This window comes from Giraffa tippelskirchi, chromosome 6 (genome assembly GCF_054371585.1).
Source record: "Giraffa tippelskirchi isolate mGirTip1 chromosome 6, T2T-mGirTip1v1.2.pri, whole genome shotgun sequence".
Lineage (NCBI taxonomy): Eukaryota > Metazoa > Chordata > Mammalia > Artiodactyla > Giraffidae > Giraffa > Giraffa tippelskirchi.
In genome coordinates, this window is record NC_137280.1 from 9,732,308 (window position 1) to 9,745,527 (window position 13,220).

The following is a 13,220-nucleotide window of genomic DNA, read 5'->3' on the forward strand; positions in this document are numbered from 1 at the left end:
TATAATGTATCTATGTTTAAAACACTGATTTTATTTAAGAAATAAGCATCCTAGTCCTGACTTTATTTTATGTATTAGATGAATTTCAAATATTACATTCTCTACTAAAAAAAAAAAGACTTCAATATCAACTACATTGAGAGAAAGGGGCAGTCTGTGTGTGTGTGTGTGTGTAAGAAAGAACCTAAAGACTTTTTCCCATTGGATTATTTTTCCTAAGGACAGATGATAGTAATACAGGTTGGGGTGAGAGAAGGGGAGAGAGAGAGAGGAAGAGAGAGATTAAATTCAGCAGAATATCATGCTCATCTTTACCAGTATTTAAATAATATAAGCTAAGTTTTCACAGATCTGGGGAGTGCCCAGTTTTCCAGTCACACATTAAGTACTGTGTTGTTACTGATGATGGCCTAATTTATATTTTCACTCCATTTGAAATTTTTCACTTTTTCTTTTGATTCTTTATGCTTAAATATTGAGCATCTGAATTATACCATGATTCAAATTATGCCATAAGCCACTATGTATTAAAATTATTCAGAACATAAATTAACAGAGTAGCTATTTAATACATGCATTGAGATTTAATGCATTAAGGTTAATTTTTGCACTGTAATGCACTTTATGCATTAAGGATAATTTTTCAAAGTATGGCAAATTTTTAATATATGTTTTAATACTGAAGCAATTGTATTATGACTAATGAGATTGTGTGTTTGATGTGCTATTAAATAATTACCAAAATATGTGTTTTGCTTTTTAGTACAAAGGAACTATATATATATATTTCAGTTCAGTTCAGTCGCTCAGTCGTGTCCGACTCTCTGCGACCCCATGAATATATATACACACACATATATATATACGTATATATATGTTTCTCTTTTTAGTACAAAGGAATTATATATATATATTTCAGTTCAGTTCAGTCACTCAGTCGTGTCCGACTCTCTGCGACCCCATGAATATATATACACACACATATATATGTATATGTATATATATGTTTCTACTTTTAAAACCCGAATATGACAAAAAGCTATATTACTTTTAGGGGCTTCCCAGGTGGTGCTGGAGGTAAAAAACCCACCTGCCATTGCAAGAGACACAAGAGATACGGATTCAATTCCTGGGTCAGGAAGATCCCCTGAAGGAGGGTATGGCAAACCACTCCAGTATTTTTGCCTGGAGAATCCCATGGACAGAGGACCTGGTGAGCTACAGTCCATATGGTCACAAAGAGTTGGACACGACTGAAACAACTTAGTATGCACATATAACTTTTAGTAAAAACTAATCTCCAATATTTTACAACAGTATTTCTTTTATGCATATATGTAGTCTACATAGATATGACTGATAGAGTTTTTAATTCTCAACAAATCTTTCAAATTATATATGCTAAACATTTTGACACCTATCTTAATCCTATTAAGGCAAAACAAAATTTGAGACATACAACTGAAATTATTATTTTTTGCTCCTCATAGTTCATGTTAATTCATGAAAGAAATCAAATTGTCAGTGAATTCAGATGCAAAAGATTTGATAAAAGCCATCCCCACTTTTGGCAGTACGTTTCTGAGTGTGGCGCGCACTTTGGAAAGTTTGGCTTGTTTCCGTTTCCTCCTCACAATGTGGAGATCGTGGGGTCAAGCTTGGTGGTGCACCAGCTTTATGTCACCTTCCCCTGAGTCAGTGGTGCGCCTTCTTCCTGCGGGTCTCAATCCAAGAGCAGTCTGCCCTCCCGCAGCTGGTCCTCACTGCCCTGCTGGCCTCCTCTGAGCTGTTTTAGCAGCCAGCTGCATCTCCTGTCTTTGTACTCTCCTCCCTCCTATGTCTCTTTCATCACGGCCCCTTCCACTACCAACAAAAATGCTACCTAAACACCTCTTCTTTCACTACAGATGGGTCCATGGCCCACACCAGCCTCCTTCAGTCCCCTGCCAAACTGTCCGTCATGTCAGATTCCAGAAGTTAATGCCAATTGGAAACTTAAGCCGTGGCAATTAGTGAGTGAGGTGGTTCATAAAGCTAGGAGGTAGATTCATTTGTTATCCCTCTTTTATAAATGATGACACTAAATCTTAGAAGAGCATATGGTTAGTAAGCCATGGAGCTAGGATTCAACCCCAGAAGCAAGATTATCCTTGTTCTGTTAGATTATTTTCTTAACTATACATATAGCTTCTTATTAAAAATAATACTGCTAATGCAAATAATTGGAATAGGGCTACGGTTGTGAAAGGTCTTTGAGGACTATAATATATTCTACCAACGTCAGATATGAGAAAATAATAATTTATAGTGTTCCATCCCTTTTACATCACCACATTTAACTACTTTCAGAAAATTGTACAGATTATTCTAATAATCTGACTAATTGAGTATGATCCGTATAAACCACACGTGGGCTCACAGTTTTAAAGAGTTAGAAAAACAAGTTTATTCCATTTCAGGGCAACTTTAATATGATAGACTCTTTCTTTGGCAAAGGAGGAAGACCTCACAGGAACTTAGGGTCATGAACTTGGGATCTGCTTAATTATATTATTGTTCAATAAGCATGCATTAATCAGGCAACACCCATAATCAACATGAAAGAATAAAAACAGCTCTTACTACTAAAGCATTACTATTGATTTCTATAAACACCCAAATAATATCCCTTCTAAGCCCATTACACAGGTAATGATAACCATTCTCTTAATTAACACTGACTCACAGTGAAAAATTCAATCTGAGTACTTATAACATCCACATTAATATCAAGAAGCTTCATTAGAATTAATACCACAATAAATATAAAATGAATTAATAATGACTACACCATTATTTTAAAGCATTCCTATTTGTACTCCTGTATTTACTTTAATCATCATCACTCTAAATAGCAATTAACAAAAGCTGGGCTGGGCCTGTTTGTGTAGAAATAAAAACGGCATATAACTGCTACCCAGTGCAAGCCCTGCACATTTTATTTGCACTCATGCATCAACACACTCAAGAGTATGGGTGGTTACTTTACATATTCTATATAGCATTGGGGAGAAAAATAAAGCCATTCTACGATCAAGTTTCCTCACTGGTTTCAAATGTTCATTCTTTCTCAATAGTCACATTTTGATTCAAGAGGTTAGCAGAGTTCCCAGCACATAGTAGGTGTAAATATTTGTTAATCATTCCTTCACCCATATGATATATACAAAAGAGTCCAAAATGCAGTACTTGGGTGCAATCTTAAAAATGACAGAATGATCTCAGTTATTTCCAAGGCAAACCATTGAATATCACAGTAAACCTAACTCTACACCCCAATCACTCATGCCAAAGAAGCTGAAGTTTAGTGTTTCTATGAAGGCCTATGACACCTTCTAGAACTAACACCAAAACAAGATGTTCTTTTCATCATAGTGGATTGGAATGCAAAAGTAGGAGGTCAAGAGATGCTTGAAATAATAGGCAAGTTTTGCTTTGGAGGGGCTTCCCTGGTAGCTCAGCTGGTAAAGAATCCACCTGCAATGCAGGAGACCTTGGTTCAATTCCTGGGTTGGGAAGATCCACTGGAGAAGGGATAGGCTACCCACTCCAGGCGTCTGACCGGGAGAATTCCATGAACAGAGGAACCTGGCAGGCTACAGTCCATGGGGTCGCAAAGAGTCGGACATGACTGAGTGACTTTGACTTCACTTCACTTGGCCTTGGAGTACAAAATGAAGCATGGCAAAGGCTAACAGAGTTTTGTCAAGAGAACACACTGATCATAACAAACACTCTTTTCCAACAACCCAAGAGACGGCTGTACACATGGACATCACAGGTGATCAATAACAAAATGAGGTTAAGTTCTTCACAGCCAAAGATGAAGAAGTTCTGTACAGTCAGCAAAAACAAAACTAGGAGCTGCCTGTGGCTCAGATCATGAGCTCCTTACTGCAAAATTCAGGCTTAAATCAAAGAAAGTAGGGAAAACCACTAAGCCACTCAGGTACTGTTATTGTCATTGTTCAGTCACTAGGTTACGACTGACTCTTTATGACCCCATGGACTGCAGCACACCAGGCTCCCCTGTCCTTCACTGTCTCCTGGATTTTGCTCAAATTCATGTCCTTTGAGTCAGTGATGCTATCTAACCATCTCATCCTCTGCCACTTACTTCTCTTTTTACCTTCAATCTTTCCCAGCATCAAGGTCTTTTCCAGTGAATTGGCTCTTTACATCAAGTAGCCTAAAATATTGGAGCTTCAGTATCAGCAACAGTCCTTTCAAAGAATATTCAGGGTTGACTTCCTTCAGGATTGATTTGTTTGATCTTCTTGCAGCCCAAGGGATTCTCAAGAGTCTTCTCTAGCACCACAGTTCAAAAGCATCAGTTCTTAGGTGCTCAGCCTTCTTCATGGTCCAACTCTCACATCCATACATGACTACTAGAAAAACCATAGCTTTGACTATACAGACCTTTGTCAGCAAAATGATGTCTCTGTTTTTTAATATGCAATTTAGTTTTGTCATAGCTTTTCTTCCAAGGAGCAAGCACTTTTAATTTCATTGCTGCAGTCACCATCTGCAGTGATTTTGGACACCAAGGAAGGAAAATCTGGCACTGCTTCCACTTTTCCCCCTTCTATGTGCCATGAAGTGATGGGGCCAGATTCCATGACCTTAGTTTTTTGAATGTTGACTTTTAAGCCCGCTTTTTCATTCTCCTCTTTCACCCTCATCAAGAGATCTTTAGTTCCTCTTTCATTCCTGCCATCAGAGTGATAGCATCTGCATATCTGAGGTTGTCGATATTTCTCCTGGCAATCTTGATTCCAGCTCGGGATTTATCCAGCCTGGCTTTTCTCATGATGTACTCTGCATATAAGTTAAATAAGCAGAGTGAAGATATACAGCCTTGTCATACTCTTTTCCCAATTTTGAACCATTAGGAGACAGGTGGGAGTGGTCTGGTATTCCTGTCTCTAAGAATTTTCCATAATTTGTTGTGATCTATATAGTCAAAGGCTTTAGCTTAGTCAATGAAGCAGATACAGACGTTTTTCTAGAACTTCCTTGCTTTCTCCACGATCCAGTGAATGTTGGCAGTTGGATCTCTGGTTCCTCTGTCTCTTCAAAACCCAGCTTGTACATTTAGAAGTTCTCAGTTCACATACTGTTGAAGTGTACCTTTGAAGGATTCGGAGCATAACCTTGCTAGCGTAGGAAATGAGTGCAATTATCTGCTAGTTTGAACATTCTTTGGCACTGCCCTTCTTTGAGATTGGAATGAAAACTGACCTTTTCCAGTGCTGTGGCCACTGCTGAGTTTTCTAACTGGCTGGCATACTGAGTGCAACACTTTCACAGCATCATCTTTAAGGATTTTATATAGCTCAACTGGAATTACATCATCTCCTCTAACTTTGTTCATAATAATGCTTCCTATGGCCCACTTGACTTCACATTCCAGGATGTCTGGCACTAGGTGAGTGACCACAGTCTCGTGGCTGTTAGTGTCATTAAATGCTTTTTGTATAGTTCTTCTGTGTATTCTTGCCACCTCTTCTTAAACTCTTCTGCTTCTGTTAAGTCCTTACCATTTCTGTCCTTTATTGCCCATCCTTTCATGAAATGTTTCCTTGATGTCTCCAATTTTCTTGAAGAGCTTTCTAGTCTTTCCCATTCTATTGTTTTGCCCTATTTCTTTGCATTTTTCATTTAAGAAGACTTTCTTATATCTCTGGGCTATTCTCTGGAACTCTGCATTCAGTTGAGTATATCTTTCCTTTTCTCCCTGCCTTTCACTTCTCTTCTTTCTTCAACTGTTTGTAACACCTCCTCAGACAACCTGTTTGCCTTCTTGCATTTCTTTTTTTGGAATGGTTTTGATCATTGCCTCCTATACAATGTTATGAACCTCTGTCCTCAGTTCTTCAGGTACTCTGTCTACCAGAACTAATCCCTTGAATCTATTTATCACTGTATAAATAAGGGGTTTGATTTAGAATCCCTGCAGATAGTGACTGCAACCATGAAATTAAAGATGCTTACTCCTTGGAAGGAAAGATGTGACAAAACTCGACAGTGTGTTAAAAAGCAAGGACATCATTTTGCAACTAAGGTCCATCTAATCAAAACTCTGATTTTTTCCAGTAGTCATGTACAGTTGTGGGAGTTGGACCATGAAGAAGGGTGAGCGCCGAAGAATTGACGCTTTCAAAATATGGTGCTAGAGAAGACCCTTGAGAGTCCCTTGGACTGCAAGGAGATCAAACCAGTCAATCCTAAAGGAAACCAACCCTGAATATTCGCTGGAAATACTGTTGCTGATGCTATATCTCCATACTTAGACCACCTTATGCGAAGAGCTGATTCATTGGGAAAGACCCTGATGCTGGGAAAGATTAAAGTCAAAAGGAGAAAGGGGCAGCAGAGGATGAGATGGTTAGATAGCATCACCCATTCAATGCACATGAATTTGAGCGAACTCTGGGGGAGAGTTGAGGACAGGATAACACGGTGTTCGAGTTCATGGGGTTTGCAAAGATGCAGACTTGACTTAGTGACTGAACAAGAACAAATGATATGTACTAGTCCAGGAGGACTCTAGCTACACTTGGGTTTTTAATTTGATCACAAAGAGTCTGTCACTAACTAGCTGTGTATACAGCCAAAGTGGACAGATGTTATTGAGTTGGGATAATACAGGGAAAGGGTATAAACTCCTCCCTGTCTGCCAGCTATCCCTATCGAATTGGGATAAGGAATGTCATAAATTACTTTTCATTCAGAGTGAGTCATTTGGGAAGAAAATTAAGGAAAGAAACTATGAAGACCTCTTTTCATTCTCTCTATTTCCATTCTAATTGGCTGAATCATGATTTTTCAGGATGTTAGAAACGTGTTTGCCTTAATCGGAGCAACTCTGATGAAAGAAGACAGAGGATAAGAAATGACACTAACAAATGAATCTCCTTGCTAATGAAAAGTATCTCCACACTAGCTTTTGCAGAATCTTAAGTATTGATCATATTTGAATTGAAGAAAGCAGAATGGAATGGAAATAATTTAAGTTGCTGCTAATTTAAAACACGATCTGAATGGATAAAGAAGACATACACATATAATGGAATATTACTCATCCATAAGGAATAATAAAATTCTGCCATTTGCAGCAACATGGCTGGACCTAGAGAATTTTATGCTAAGTGAAGTAAGTCAGAAAGAGAAAGAAAATTACCATATAATATCACTTATATGTGGAATCACAAATATGATACTAATGAACCTATTTGGAGAACAGAAACAGACTCACTTACAGAAAACAAATTAGTGGTTACCAGTGGGGAAGAGCAAGATAAGGGTATAAGCTTAAGAAATACAAACTACCATGTGTAAAAACAGATAAGCAACAAGGATATATTATATAGGACAGGAAAATACAGCCATTGTCTTGTAATACTTTGAGAGTGAAAGTGAAAGTCATTCAGTCGTGTCCGACTTTTTGTGACCCCACGGACTACACAGTCCATGGAATTCTCCAGGCCAGAATACTGGAGTGGGTAGCCTTTCCCTTCTCCAGGGGATCTTACCAACCCAGGGATTGAACCTGGGTCTCCCGCATTGCAGGTGGACTCTTTACCAACTGAGCTATCAGGGAAGCCTTAATACTTTAATGGAATATAATCTGTAAAAAATACTGATTACTGTGCTGTACAACTGAAACTAATATAATACTGTAAATAAGTTTTACTTCAAAAGAATATTTATTAGGTGTATTCACTCTTAGGTACTGGATAGTCAGAAGTCTGTCATTTCACACACTATTGACAATGCGATAAAGGGGAAATTCCTCCAAAAGAACATCACAGAGGCCTCAGGACATGGGAGGGGAAGCTAAGAGTATGTTTTTGATACATAGGAGAGGATGTGTCTCCCTGGAAGTTTGGTTCTGTTTGGGGTTCACGGGCTACTTGACGGGTGCTGTCGATTATCAAAGTTCCTCTCCACACTTGCCATCTAAACCACCTGCCTTTGCTTTTAATTGCTTTAATCCTTTTTTCTCCCCAATTGTGTGACCACTTGTCTATCAGAAAAATTTGGGATTTGCTGACCAGGAGAGAGTAACTGTGTTTCAAGACCCTATAAGCTTTGAAAACCAGAGGCAGCAAGGAAGCAAGCTGCTGTTTATATAAAAAGTAAACATTACATCGAGGTAGAGAAACAAAACACAATTTATTATCCTATTGATCTCTAAGAGACTAATGCCTTTCCCTTTCCTGAAGACATTTATCCAATATGCTCTGCACGCACCACAGCAGCAACCTGTAACCCAACCTGTAACCCCCCTACGGAAGTGTCACCAGGATAGTCTTGAACACCGACAGTGAGTGACTTGGAAACGGTATCCTGGGTGGGGCTGCTCATGCAGTTCACAGGATGGCAAAAAACCACCTCAGCCCTCTTCCATCTCGAGCTGAGACCATTCTCTGCCTCTGAAAGGGAAAGGAGATAGGATTCTGAGAAATGAAGAAGAAAATTCAGTGTTCCTTCTTTTCTGTACCTCCAGGTCAACACTCTAATCTGACCTAGAATCCGCCATTCTTTGCACACTCACTTTGTGTCAGGGACCTTACATAAACTTTTTATTTTTTTATATCTTTATAATGAATTACTAATGTATGAGTATATCCATTTATAGATGAGATTCTATGTAAATGACTCGACATATTGTGTGTTACAAGGAGAAAGCAACTTTTAAATAAACACCTCCACCACAAAGAAATCTCCAGCTATTTAGTCATGAAGTTCCATAACTAAAGGAAGTAGACAAACTGAAGACTAAAGATTAAAATATATAGGTGATGGTAAGACGAATACCTTCACAAATATCAGAGCCACCTTTGTGGGAGGTTATTTGTAAGGATATGTTATCCTAGTCCTGCATGTGAAGTGGATGAGCTCTTCTCACCAACCTTGTCAAAAACATCTATTAAACACCAGGCTGAAATATAGAATCCTCTGCTAGGTACTGTTGGGGTTTTAAGACTTGATTTCTAATATGTGAGAACACAAGCTTTTCTCTCTCACTTTGGATCAAGTGATCGCCTCTTTTCAATTCTGCGTGATAGCTTTTGAGAGCACTCTTGGAGATCATAAAAGTATCTGGGCACTCTGCCACCATGTACTTTGGACTGTAGCATGGTGGAAAAGAGGGTGAGAACAAGGAAAGTGGATAGAGGAGAATCTAAATAGATGATGCTGCAATCTAAGTAGACTAGGGAGGACGAGAATGTAACATGAAATCAAGGAAAGTGGAGGTTAATAATAATAATAATCACATCTAATCTTTGTCAGAGCTTGCAGTGTTCCAAGTGCAGTCTTAAGAGCTTTATGCACATTACCTAATTAAGTCCTCATGATAACCCTTTCATTTAGGAGCTATTATTTTCCTCAAGTTGCCAATGAGAACGCTGAAGGTTGAAGGTTAGCTCTAACTCAAACTAGTTAGTAGGTAGTGACATCTGGATTCTAACTCAGGATGTCTGACTCTAGTCATCCTTAATCATCATGTGTCAGGAAACAAAAGGAGGAAAATAAAAAGAAAGAGAATGTGCAAGAACATAATGGACCTGTGCTCCTAATGCATGAACCTGTGCTCCTAATGCATGAACCTGTGCTCCTAATGCATGAACCTGTGCTCCTAATGCATGAACCTGTGCTCCAGTATTCTTGCCTGGAGAATCCCAGGGACGGCAGAGCCTGGTGGGCTGCTGTCTATGGGATCTCACAGAGTCGGACACGACTGAAGCGACTTAGCAGCAGCAGCAGCAGTGCTCCTAATGCAAGCGGCATGACGCGATGTGGGGAGCCAGCACTCAGGATCAGCCTGAACAATAATATACATACAAAAAGTAAACAAATCACAGGTGTTCAGTTCCACGAATTTTCACAAAGTAAGCACACACCTATGTGACCTCACCCATGTAATGTGCACAGCCTTTGTAACTAAGAAACAAATTTTGCCACCTCTACCCCTCTCTCTCCAGTTACTAACTCCCTTAGAGGGTGATCATCTGACTCTGCAACTAAAGATTAGTTTTGTCCATAAAAATGGAACTGCATACTATATGTATATTTTCGTGACTGGCTTCTTTTTTAAAAATGTTTCATTTGGGAGATCTGTTCATATGAGAGCAACTGGCAATAGTTTATTTATTCTACTGATGCATAGGACCCACTGCATAAATATGCTATCGTTGATTTATCCAGTATACAGCTGATGACTGTTTGCATTGTTTACAGTGTCTGTGGTGACTGCAGAAAAGTCTTACAGCAGTCCAAGGACAGTGTGATAGGAAACAAAGCAAGAATCCTAAACAGTTCTACCCTCAGTAGAAGAATGAATTAAAAATAAAATAATTTCACAGAAGAAGCAGCAGAAATCTTTCATATCTAGACCTTGGCACTAAATGATAGAAAAAAAATATATATAGTCCTTGACAGTCTGCAAACACAAGTTGGTTTCTATGTATTTTAATGATTTAAATTTGCATTATCTGTACAATTAGCTTCCTAGAATGCCAGGCCTTTTAAATATAAGCTATAAATCCCCAAATAGATAAGTAAATAAATTCACTTCGTTTACCTCAATCCAAAATCAAAGTATGCCCACAGATAAAATTCTAAGAAATATGATCTGGTAGTCCAGAAAGATAAAAACGCTCAAGAGAATGAAGTCGTAGAAGGGATCATCTGCAGACATCTAAAACTCTTTTCTGCTATTAGTATTTAAAAATGGGAAATAGAGGTCACACACAGAAGCGCATAACAATCATGTTTTTCAAAAACATTTAGATTTGCAAGATATAAATGGAAAATTCTGTAAATTAAACTTAAAAGCAGAAATCTAAAATTCAATGAGTATGTTTAAAAGAAGCCTGGGCAGAGGTAAAGAAATAATTTGTAACAATATTTAACTCAACAAATTAGATAGATTTAATGTAGCAAAACAAGAAGATGGAGAATATAAAATAGAGATTGAGAGATACAAAGACAAAAGAAGTTCTAACATATCTATTGATGTTCCAGGAATACCAGTACAGGTGGGCATCACCCAATCTGCCAAAGGCCTGAAGAGAACAAAAAGGCAGAGGAAGGGTGAATTTTGCCCTCTGCTTGAGGCAGGGCATGCATCTCCTGTCTGGGGATATTGCTTTGAACTCAGAAAGGGATTTACACCTTTGTCCCTGGATCTTGAGCTTCCCAGGTGGCTCAGTAGTAAAGAATCCAGGTGCCAATGCAGGAGACTCAAGAGAGGAGGCTTTGATCCCTGGCTGGGGAAGATCCCCTGGAGTAGGAAATGGAAACCTGACTAGTATTCCTGCCTGGAAAATTCCATGGACAGAGGAGATTGGAGGGCTACAGTTCACGGGGTCACAAAGAGTCAGACATGACTGAGCGGTTGAGTGCGCGCGCGTGCACACACACACACACACACACACACACACACACACACCCTGGTTCTTGGACATTTGGACTCCGGTTGGGACTTACATCAATGGCTCCTCTGGTTCCTAGGCCTTTGGATTTGGACTGAAGCTACACCACTGGCTCTCCTTACAGACAGCAAATCATGGGATGTCTCAGCCTCTAAAATCATGTGAGTCGATGTCTCAAAATAAATCTTTTTATTTTATCTATACATAGTCTATCATATCACAAGAATGGCAGTACTAAAGAATGTTCAAGTGAAGTGAGGTGAAGTGAAAGTTGCTCAGTCGTGTACGACTCTTTGTGACCCCAGGACTATATAGTCCAAGGAATTCTCCTGGCCAGAATACTGGAGTGGGTAGCCTTTCCTTTCTCCAGAGGATCTTCCCAACCCAGGGATCAAACCCAGGTCTCCCACATTGCAGGCAGATTCTTTACACAGGGAAGCCCAAAGAATGTTCAAACCACTGGACAATTGCACTCGTCCGCCATGCTAGTAAGATTATGCTCAAAATCCTGCATGCTAGGCTTCAGCATTATGTGAACCAAGAGCTTCCAGACATCCAAGCTGGGTTTAGAAAAGTCAAGGGAACCAGAAATCAAATTGCCAATATTCACTGAATCACAGAGAAAGTAAGGGAATTCCAGAAAAAAACATCTATGTTTCATCGACTACGCTAACGCCTTTAACCATGTGGATCAGAACAAACTGTGGAAAACTCTTAAAGAGATGGGTATACTAGACCATCTTACCTGTTTCCTGAGCAACAGTTAGAACCCTGTATGGAACAACTGGTTCAGGATTGAGAAAGGAGTATGACAAGGCTGTTGGTTGTCAACCTGTTTATTTAACTTATATGCCATGCATGTCATGAGAAATGCCAGGCTGGATGAGTTACAAGCTGGAATTAAGATCTGTGGGAGAAACAGCAACAGCCTCAGATATGCAGATGATACAACTCTAATGGCAGAAAGATAAGAGAAACTAAAGAACCTCTTGATGAGGGTGGAGGAAGAGAGTGAAAAAGCCGGCTTAAAACTAAACATTAAAAAACTAAAATCACTGCATACGGCCCCATCACTTCATGGCAAATAGAAGGGGAAAAGGTGGAAGTAGTGACAGATTTCCCCTTCTTGGGCTCTAAAGTCACTGCATGGATGATAATTGTAGCCATGAAATTAGAAAACGATTGCTTCTTGGCAGGAAAGCTATGACAAACATAGACAGTGTGTTGAAAAGCAAAGAACTTGCTTTTCCAACAAAATTCCACATAGTCAAAACTATGGAATTTCCAGAGTCATATATGACTGTGAGAGCTGGACTATAAAGGAGGCAGAGTGCTGAAGAATCGATGCCTTCGAACTGTGGTGCTAGAGAAGATTTTTGAGAGTACCTTGGACAACAAGGAGATCAAAACTTTCATTCTTAAAGGAAATCAACCCTGAATACTCATTGGAAGGACTGATCCTGAATCTGAAGCTCCAATATTTTGGCCACCTGATATGAACAGCTGACTCGTTGGAAAAGACCCTGATGCTGGGAAAGACCGAGGGCAAAAGGAGAAGAGAGTGTCAGAGGATGAGATGGCTGGATGGCATTCCCGATGCAATGGACTTGAACTTGGGCAAACTCCAGGACATGGTGAGGGACAGGGAGGCCTGGTGTGCTGCAGTCCATGGGGTCTCAGAAAGTCAGACATGACTGGGTGACTGAACAGCACCAACAAGTGTATCATTTCTGTTTC

The 13,220-nt window shown here is 39.4% G+C and overlaps 1 long non-coding RNA gene across 1 annotated transcript; it reads left to right on the top strand.

Moving 5' to 3' along the window:
- Positions 1-3,431: 3,431 nt before the first annotated feature.
- LOC145509016 (uncharacterized) lies at positions 3,432-7,156 on the top strand. The gene is made up of 2 exons (XR_014055785.1): positions 3,432-3,462; positions 6,872-7,156. It is a non-coding gene; the product is annotated as an uncharacterized LOC145509016 (long non-coding RNA).
- The last annotated feature ends 6,064 nt before the right edge of the window (positions 7,157-13,220 follow it).